The sequence below is a fragment of the Simochromis diagramma genome, unplaced genomic scaffold (genome assembly GCF_900408965.1).
Source record: "Simochromis diagramma unplaced genomic scaffold, fSimDia1.1 OVJJ01000643.1, whole genome shotgun sequence".
NCBI classification, from domain to species: Eukaryota; Metazoa; Chordata; class Actinopteri; order Cichliformes; family Cichlidae; genus Simochromis; species Simochromis diagramma.
Window position 1 is genome coordinate 1 of NW_024387442.1, and position 10,159 is coordinate 10,159.

Below are 10,159 nucleotides of genomic sequence, written 5' to 3' on the forward strand. Positions count from 1 at the left end.
ATCACCCACTACTGCATGTTTTTTTTTTGTGATTCGCTTAAAAAGCAGTCTAGGATAAATCACGTGGATATTTCTCTCGTGGAAATGTGCACATTATTTTTTCCTTTCTATTGGTAGGTGGCACAGTGCACTTGTGGCAAGTAAGCAAGCTAGAAGACTGGCAGTCTGGCTGGGTATCCAGTTATGGAAGCAACACATTAACAAGAGAAGTCTGAGTAAAACCAAAGTTACTTTCCCTAGTAACTAGTTACTCTGAAAGTAACGAGTAACTTGAAGTAACTGAGTTACTTTTGATAGAAGTAACTAGTAATGTAACTAAGTTACTAATTTAAAGTAACTTACCCAACACTGATTAATACATAGTGAGTGAGAAAGGTGACTGGAAAGGAAAAACTCAATGCAATCTACTTTTGTGCTACAAAAAGCTGAGCGCTCACATGAAACACATGGTGTTGGCAGCATCTGATCAATCATATTCATGGAGACGTGTATCAGCAACAGAGCAGCTGAGTTTGCAGAAGGAAGTCAAACTAAACCACAGGAACAATATGAGGAGATTACACACATAATAAAATACTAGCAGTAACACAGCTGCTGCAGACAAATCAGTCGTGTGATCGTGTGTGAGAGGAGAAGGACTGTAAAGGAGTTTGGTGTTAAAAGCTCTGTATGAATGTGGGAGACTTTGAAGGGCTTTAAAAAGGCCAATATAAAATAAAAGGCAGCAAAGTTGCTGAGTGTGAAAGTCACCAGACTTATCAGACCTCTGTGATTAAGACCTGTAAGAACACCTATTTGTACTTGTTGGCATTATATCAAACACACACGTATATTAAGCCTTTGTTTGAACTCTGGTTGAATTTGTTACTTTCAGACTGTGAAACATCACAGAGGCTGCAGCTGCAGATCTTTTATTCACCTGGAAATTTACTTTAAATGTTAGATGGAAAATGTATTGCTCAGTTTAACCAAAGTAAGAACAAGAATCCATAAACCTTCATAAAGACAAACATCTCCCCAGAACATTGAGCTGCTGAAGTGTCACTGAAGGGAAAAACTATTTGTCCTCCTCCATCCAGCAACACCTGAAACACCTGAGTGGAAGCTCCTCCCTACACTGTGTTTGAAGCAAAGCACAAAGGAGACACCTGCTGGAGCAGCTGGAGTCCTACAGACACTCAGCCTCTTCACTACACAAACACCTCCTACAACATCCACTCTTTCCACTCTGACTGCTGTGTTTGTGGAAACACTCCAACACACACTGCTTCACATACCAACATAGAAATGTGTGTGAAAAAGAGCTGAGCTGATATTAAACATGAGGATTTATTCAGAAATACAGAGTCAGGAACAACATCTAGACACACATTACCTCTCAGCAGCAGAAGAACATCCTTTAAAGTTTACAGCAATTTCCTTCGAGTCGTTGCTCTTTAAGGAAACACAGCTGGGTTCAGGTCCAGGCTCTGGATTAGTTTCAGGGTTATGTCCAGCTGAGCCTGGTACGCCCCACAGCTCTGGGCTTTAAAACAACACACACAGAGGTATGAGTGTGAATAATGACGGAGCAGTGATGTGAGTGCTGAGCTGCGACATGGAGAAGAGTCATGGACAGTTAGAGATGGTCATCTCACCTCTGAGCTTTGGTCTGGCTCTCATGTTCCCCACACAGAGTGCTTTTAGAGGGAGGGACTCCCTCCTCTCTGTCCTCACACTGATCCATGCTGCTCAATTCACATCAGCTCACACACACTTTCTACCTTCACCTGCAGAGGAAACACAAATCATTCATGTGCACATCAACTGAGAGCTGCAGAGGTCGTGTCTGATGTGTTGGACTAACATCCATCTGAGACGCAGCTTTCATCAGTTCACTACAAAAGTGTCACAGAGCCCAGTTCAGCCTCCAAATCCTCCATTACTATAGTCCTACAAAGCAGCAGGTCAAACATGGCTGCAGAGAGCAGCTTTATGTCAGTAACCATGTCCAGGACCGAGCTGACTGCTTACAGAGTTCATACTCTAACTGCTAGCTGCTCTGCTAGCTAAGCTAACTCAGTAACAGTGACTCTGACAGCAGTTACTGTGGAACAGCGGCCGAGCTCAGGACACATTCAGTGTGTTTAGTCTGAGTCCTGGACTCTGATTCAATGGATTCAATCCAGCTCAGAGTTTCATGTGTTCATCAGAATAAAATACATGTACTAATATAACAGAAGTAATGCTCTGAATGCAGGACTGTAATGGAGGATAAATAAGGTTTTTACAGCCTGAAAGAAACATTCAGTTCATATATTTAATGCAGATCTATTAATTGATGATGGGTATGTTAAGATAGTTAAAGAGCTCCTCCATAACATTTACAACAATGTAACAATTGGCAATTACATACATAGATGGGTTTTTTTTTTTAATTTAAAGTTAAAGAATTTTCAATTACGTTTAGTAAAATGAAAAGTAGACAACAGAAGGAATTTGAAAGTAAATTACTTTACAATATAAATAACTATTGTAATAGACATTTTATGTCAGAGGCTGATAAGAAATCCCTGTTGTCTTTACAGGCTCAATTAGATGATCTATACAAGAAAAAGGCTCATGGAGCTTACATTAGAGCTCGTGCAAAATGGATAGAAGAAGGTGAAAAAGTGCTTCATATTTCTACAATTTGGAGAAACGGAAGCAAGAAAAGAAATCTATTAATACAATAATCGTAAATGGGGAGGAATGCACAAATCATAAGACTATAGTGGAAGAAAAACACAAATTTTACTCAAATTTATACTCCTCGAAATATTTAATCACTGATTCATTAACTTGTTTTGATCAGATTGAATCTTATATTCCAAAAATCGATTCTGTATTCAGAGAAATGTTTGATTCTGATATATCACCGGATGACTGAGATCAAGCCTTAAACAAACTGAAAATGGACAAAGCTGTTAGAACAGCTTTGAAATTCATATGAGTTGTTGGCACTAAAGTAAAAATGTGAATTATTAACTATTCATGATTGTGACCTAGTAGCTCTCTTAACATAGCTATTAAAACTGACATTAAATATTTGGGTATTATAATGTCAAAGAACACAAATAATAGAGAAAATCTAAATTTTGAGCAGGTTACCCAGAAACCTAAAAAGATTTTAAACAGCTGGCTACAAAGACACCTCTCCATCTTTGGACGTGTCTTGCTTACTAAAACAGAAGGTATCTCTCGATTGAGTTATCCATCACAATGGTTATATGTTTCCAATAGTCTAATCAATAATATAAATCGAATTAATTTCAATTACATTTGGAGAAACGAGCAACATTATGTTAGGAAGAGTGATATAGTGAAGTCATTTGAAGAAGGAGGTTTGAATGGGATTGATTTTGAAGCAATGATGGTTCCATCAAACTCAAATGGTTGCAATCTTGCATAAATAATTCAAACGGTATTTTGGTTTTATTTCCCCAAAGTAATTTTCAAGAAGCTGGGTGGCATTGAATTTCTTATAAAGTGCGACTTTAAAATATCCAAATTAAATTATCCAATTTTCACAAACAGGTTCTCCAGTACTGGAAAATGATATACAAGCATATTTTTTCTCCACATACAAATTTGATTTGGAACAACAGATGTATACGATGAAAGAAAATCCATCTTTTATAAGGATTGGATGGATCATGGCATTTGGACGGTTTTACACCTTTTAGACAATGACGGAAATGTGTTAACATATAACAAATTCATAGATAATTATGGCATATCATGTACTCAGAGTAAATTCAATTCATTAAAGTTGTGAAAGCCATTCCCCCTGCAATGATTCAGATGTCTTCCCCAGATTGAACAACAACCCGTCAACAACATGCTGAGCTGTGACTCTTCTTCCCTCTAAAGTCCTGGTGTGAACACTCACCCTGCATCAGCTTCACCTATTTTTAAATTGTTTTTACTTTTCAAACCATTTGAAGCCAACCATCGAAAAACTGCTTCAGCTGTGTTTGATGTTTATGCTACAGCCTGTTTACCAATATAATCAATATCAGATATCAGAGCAACAGAAACCTCGGTGATCAGGACGCTGGGACTGAGAACAGGAAGTGGCTCAAACGTCACAGTTTCATAACGTCACCCTGAACTCCACTCACGGAGTTTCTGTCGCCATTGTAGTTTTTAAAGTCCCGTGATAAAGGCGGGTCTTTCTGTGAATCCGCACGCTCATTGGCTAATAGCTCGAGATTGACACATCGTTATCCAATGAGCGTGCGGGAACTTCCGACATAAAGTTGTTTCCTTTGAAAAACCAAAGTCTGATTATTTTTTGCCTCCACTGACGGAGCCTGTTGTTCCCGCCACAGAGACACAGTAATGTCAGAGCGGTGTTAACACTCACCCTGCCTCAGCACAGCTCTCACTCTCCTCCTGCTCTCTCACACTAAACGGAGGCTCAGCTAAACTCACTTCCTCTCTACTTACAGGAAACCAGCGCTCAGAGGAGCAGACCGGCCTCACATTTCACCCACAGACACGAACAGCGTGGAATTATTTTATGTCATAAGAAGAAACATATTCATGTAAACACTCACCCGCCTCAGCTCCACCTTCCTCCTCCTGCTGCTCTGAACGGAGGCTCAATACTTTCACTTTCACTACTGCTCCCTAAACACAGGGGATGCTGGGACTTGTAGTTGTTTCCTTCCGGTGCGGTCTTCCTCTTTGTTTGTTTGTGTTTGTGTTCAAGATATTTCGATCATGTAAACATCAACAGAACACGTGAAGCCACACAGAGTTTGTATGTCGAGGTGGGTAGGAGGGTTTTGAGGGTTTGGGGAGGGGTCAGAGGGAAGAGATCTCGCCAGTTGCAGGATCTCCAACATTAGAATCTAAAAATGTGTCTCATATAGGTGTTATTTTGGTACTTTACACGTCACACAGTTTCAACAACTCCTTATATGGTACAAGTTCATCTTTTCTTTCTGGCTTCCTGTATTTATTAATATGCTTGTATATTTCTACACTAACTTCCTGTTTTTCAGTCTGGCGAAGCACTTAGTTTATGAGTCAAAAGTGGCCTTGCTTTGCAAACCTTCATTATTAAAGTACATAAAAAAATATGATCAGAAAATAAACACTAAGAATATATTGATTACATGACAAAAGCAATGACCTGTTTGTATTCTCCTGCTGCCTATTTAACCCACTACTCCTCTTAACTTCTATTGTGTTTTGTACCCCATGTCTCCCTTTTGTTCCATTATCCCAAGCCATTCTCCAGAAATTCTTACTTTGTCTCCAAACTATTCTTTTCCCTCAGATTTCAACAATGGTATCTGCACATCTATGTCTACTTTTTTAACAGCTGCTTTAGCCAACCTATCTGCTCTTTCATTACCCACAATACCTTGGTTGAGGGGGTCAGACCAGCACAGTCTCTTTCAGCACACATGGATATTTTATCAGTCTCATAGACACTGAGAACAATTTGTGTATGAGACTAAAGAAACAGTCCAAACATAACTGAACAAAAGGCCTCTAAACTTCTGTGGTTGCCACATTTCCGCATGACTGTTTAATTACAGCAAAAACCATCATTATAATTATCTTGATTGATATTGTAATCTCAGTTTTCAACACAATTGTTCATTAACTTAAACAATGTTACAAGATAAATATAGATTCTTAGTGCTTATTTTCTGATTAGATTGTTTTATGTATTTTAATAAGATAGGCCTTTATAAACCAAGGCCAGATGTGAGAAAGAACTAGGTCAGAGGGTGACAGGTCGCCTAGCAACAGAGGCTTTAGTAAGGGGAGGTTAAAAACAGGAAGTTTAGTGCAGAGCTGCAGAGGCATATTAATAAAATACAGGAAACCAGACAGAAAAAGCAGAACTAAGTAGCACACACACACATTAGTCAGAGCAGAAGGAGTTGTTTTGATGGAAACTGTGTGTGTCTGTGTGCGACCTATAGCAGAACTATGTATACCCATTCTGGCTTCTAATGCTTTCAGACCTGAGCCTGTGTTAGTGGCTGCAGGTCTCTGTTTCCGGAAATGTACAATAAAGATCATTTTTTGAACTTGACCACTCTGAGTCGGAAGTCTTTCTCTGTCGCCAAAAGATTCAAAAGAACAGAATTTAATAGTCACATAGCATCGATTTGTCACATGGCATCGATTTGTCACATAGCATCAGTCTGTTAGGTTCTGGGATGAGAACGTGTTGGATGGTTACCTGTCTTGGTCTGGTGGAGGTCTCTTCCCATAAGAAGACTGATGACTTTTTCATTAACACTGAAGTGTTTCTTTCTTCTCTCCTCTCAGATGACTTCACACTAGAACCAAGGACACCTCATAGGGGATCATCTGATTGTGGCTTCTCTAATAATCTTTCTAATAGTAATATTGTTCACTGTTATGTTACAGAGTGAAGTGAGATTAGTGCTGTAAAACTTCCATAACACTGAACAGATGCCACCACAGATATGTTGAAATCTCAGTCAAAACTAGCAAAAACAAATGAAATCCATGAATCAGAAATGCTGATTGTTGAACAGATAATTCAGTCTGTACATGAGGAGGATCCACTTTAGACTAAACTACATACAGGAACACAGGAACCAGGGCACAGTGTAAATCCAGGAGCTCTGTGTGCAACAGCTGACCTGTATGAACACAAAACACTGATTGAAGTCCACGTTGATGCTTTCTGTCTGTTTAACTTTTACATTTGAAGCAACACATTTTACTTCAAACACACAGATCAGGTAGAAAACTGTGGATTAGAAAACAAATTCATCAAGAAGGTCCTGAAGCAAGAAGTTCATCATTGCATAGAGTAAGAAAAAGGACATGAATCATCCCACGGGTATGTGCAGTCGTTATATTATCATCAGCTAAATCATGTCTGCATACTGTGTGTGTGTGTGTGTGTTGCTTTTTTAAATCTTCTACTTAGAGTTCAAACTTGGATAGTGATAAAAACATTGCACTGCTTCATTTAATATGTAATTGAACACATCTGTGGTTGAATTTGAATCTTAAATGTTTTTGATTTCAAAGATGTGGTTCTGATATGAAGGAACAGGAAGTAAATTGTTGCCATGGATACAGTGACACAGATGCCTCAGACCCTTATTTTTTATTTCTTTGACTTTTTATTTTATTGATTCATTTCTTTATTTTTACATTTTAAAAAGTGTATTTGTCTGAATGAACTAATCCCCATTTCCCATGCTTTGTATCACTGGTCATACTGGGAACAGCCATAGAAAATGTTTGTAAAGAAGAAATCTTAAACATGAGCAGATTCTCAGGCGATTTCTGTTTCCTAACCATTGTTTCAGTGCACACGTCCCATCACTACATGTGTGTTAAAGATTTCTTTGGGATCAAAATGATCCACTGACAGTTATCAGTACAAACAGGATGCAAAAATCAAAAGTTCAGACTTCAGAGTTACTAAAACAGAGATCTGAGGAAAAGTGGTTCTTCACACGACTTTTCATGTGTGAGCAGTAGAGGTGGTTTCATTTTCACATGTAGGTGTTGCAGTGAGGATTGCAGGGAGACATTTGCTGAATAGCTGCAGCTCTGCTCCTGTAGACTGCCTCTGAATGTGTGTGTGGTAATAAAGTCACTTTAATTAAATGTCACCTGTCAGGGAAAACTTTGTGTTAACTGAAGAAAGTTCACTTCTCTTTCATTGCAGCTCCACTCTTATTTTTGATGCACTCATTGGTTTAATAAATGATTTCAATGATTTTGCCACACCTCTGCATTGTCAGGTCGGAGCATGTGTGCTTTTGATGAAATGCTGATATGATGACGCTTGATTAGGGAAAGATTTCCACAGGTGGTGTTGTTGGTCTCCTTCTTCCAGTTTTCTTGTTGCTGCCTCTCTCCTCGCCTCAGTTGCTGCAGCTGTATCATGTATGTTGTTATGTTACATACAAAGAGGAATTTGTGACATTAAAGAGTAAAGATTCTTATTCTTAAATGAAGATGAATAAAGGTTTTGTGAAATAACTACTGAGTTCTGGTGCCGTCTCTGGATGCCTCGACGAATAAAAGGACCGGGGTAAAACTGATTTCGTAACAATTTATACCTATATTTCTGTATTTCTCTATTTATCTGAATATTTATCCATCATAACTCTGTTTCTACACTCACTTTATATGAGTGCTTGTTGTTTCTTGTATATTTGCTGCTATGACAACTGAGTTTCCCTCCTGGATTAATAAAGTTTCTCTGATTCTGAAATACAGTGAGCCATTATATTTGTAGTTTCTAACTAACAATATAATGGCTCAGCAACCGATAGTGCCACAGCACGTCCCACTGGCAGCTGAAGGAACTTTTAAACAAAGGACTTTGTAATTGAAGCTTTATTTATACAGGTCGGCTCATTGAGACTCAATGTCTCATTTACAAGAGAGACCTGTTCCAGACAAACATATTAAAATTACAACAATAAAAGAAAAGTTTGTGTAATGTACTCAGTCACATTAAAAACGAGAACAAGTTCCCAGAGATGGTTTCACAAAAACATGTGTACGTCTTTTGAAGTCTGCAAGTGAAATCAACGGAGAGCCTTAAATCCTTCGGTTATGTTTTCCATGAAGACGGAGCAGAAAAGGAGAACGCCTTCTTCCCAAGCTCTGCATGAACTGATGGAACAGTGGATGTAATGATGTCCTGAGACTGCAGGCTGTGACTAAACTGTTTGCCTAACATGTACTCTGATAAATAGGAGGCAGTAACCCAGAAACAGATTGATAGATAAAATGATACTAATGGACCATCCTGTGTAAGACCAATGAGGACCAGTTAACCAGAGAACACAGAGTACAGTGGTGTGTTAAAGGTTTACAGACAGTTATAAATCTTAATGCCCCATGATGGACAAAATCCAACAGATGAAGAGAGCGAGCAGAGTCATTCATATAAATCATGTCACTGTAATCCAGGGCAGGTAAAAAAAGGTGGCAGCAACAAGCTTTTCCTGTGAAACATGATCTGTTCCTGGAAGAGAAGCCCAACTTCAGCCTCAGTGTCTTTATTAGATGTTCAATGTGTGGCTTATAGGAACGACTGTCATCAACCACAATACCGAGGTCTGTGTACGAGGCCACAGTTTCAATAGAAATACTTTGAGCAGATACAGGAGAAGGAAATAAAGCCGGACCCTCTTTCTGTTTGTGAACAACATGACTTTGTTTTTTTCTACATTTAAAGCCAGTCTGAGCCAGCTGAGACTGAATACTATCAACAGCTGCTGTAATGGTTTGAAAACTATGTTGATGGTATAAAATGAACAGATGCATCTAGATTTTGTGCCACACCGTTGACATAAGTAGCCCAGGACAGAACCCTGTGCACTCGTTTAGTGACATTTAAAAACCTGAAGAGAGACCATTGAGCTGAACGCACTGCTGATGTCCAAAAGAACATTAGAGAAGCAGCCAGCTGCTCGGTCTGAAAGGCCTATTTCCAGTAATCTATGACATAAAATGCTGTGGTCAGCAGCTCAGCTCATAAACCAAGGGACTGGGAGCAGCTGCTGCTGAGTGTTGCTGGAGTTCCTGTGCTGTTAGATCCTCATCCTCTCCACGCAGCTTGGAAGTAGGTGAAGTTGTGCGTGAAGAGTTTTTGTTGTGGTCGACAGTGTCAAAGGCTTTGATAGATCAATAAAAAGAGCTGCACAGTAGTTCTTTGCATCCAGCGCTTCATAGACGTCTTTGAGAACTTTTATCGAAGCAGTTCCAGTACTGTGCAGTTTCCTAAAACCAGACTGGAAGGGAGATAAAATCATATTTTCATCCAGATAACTTTGAAGTTGATTATTTACCAGCCTTTGAAGAACCTTAGATAAGACACAGAGTTTGGAAATTGTCCTGTAATTACTAACTGTTGAAGAATCACCAGCTTTCAGTGGGGGAGTGCAGAGGCACACTTCCACATCTGTGGTAAAGCCTTCTGTTGTAGAGAAAGATTAAAAATATAAGACACTGGCTCAGCTATTATATTTGCAGCCAAGTGCAAGAAGGAAGGAGAACGATTGTGAGGACGAGTTTCTGGTGTTGGGGCTATTCAAAGCCTTACAAACCTCTTCTACTGTGACAGGTGTGAAGGAAAAGGTATCAGTAAGCAGGAATACTAGCA

The 10,159-nt window shown here is 39.1% G+C and overlaps 1 long non-coding RNA gene across 1 annotated transcript; it reads right to left on the bottom strand.

Moving 5' to 3' along the window:
* Positions 1-760: 760 nt before the first annotated feature.
* Positions 761-1,689, bottom strand: LOC120722529. The gene is made up of 2 exons (XR_005693503.1): positions 1,638-1,689; positions 761-1,525 (listed from the first exon to the last, which is right to left on the bottom strand). It is a non-coding gene; the product is annotated as an uncharacterized LOC120722529 (long non-coding RNA).
* Positions 1,690-10,159: the final 8,470 nt, after the last annotated feature.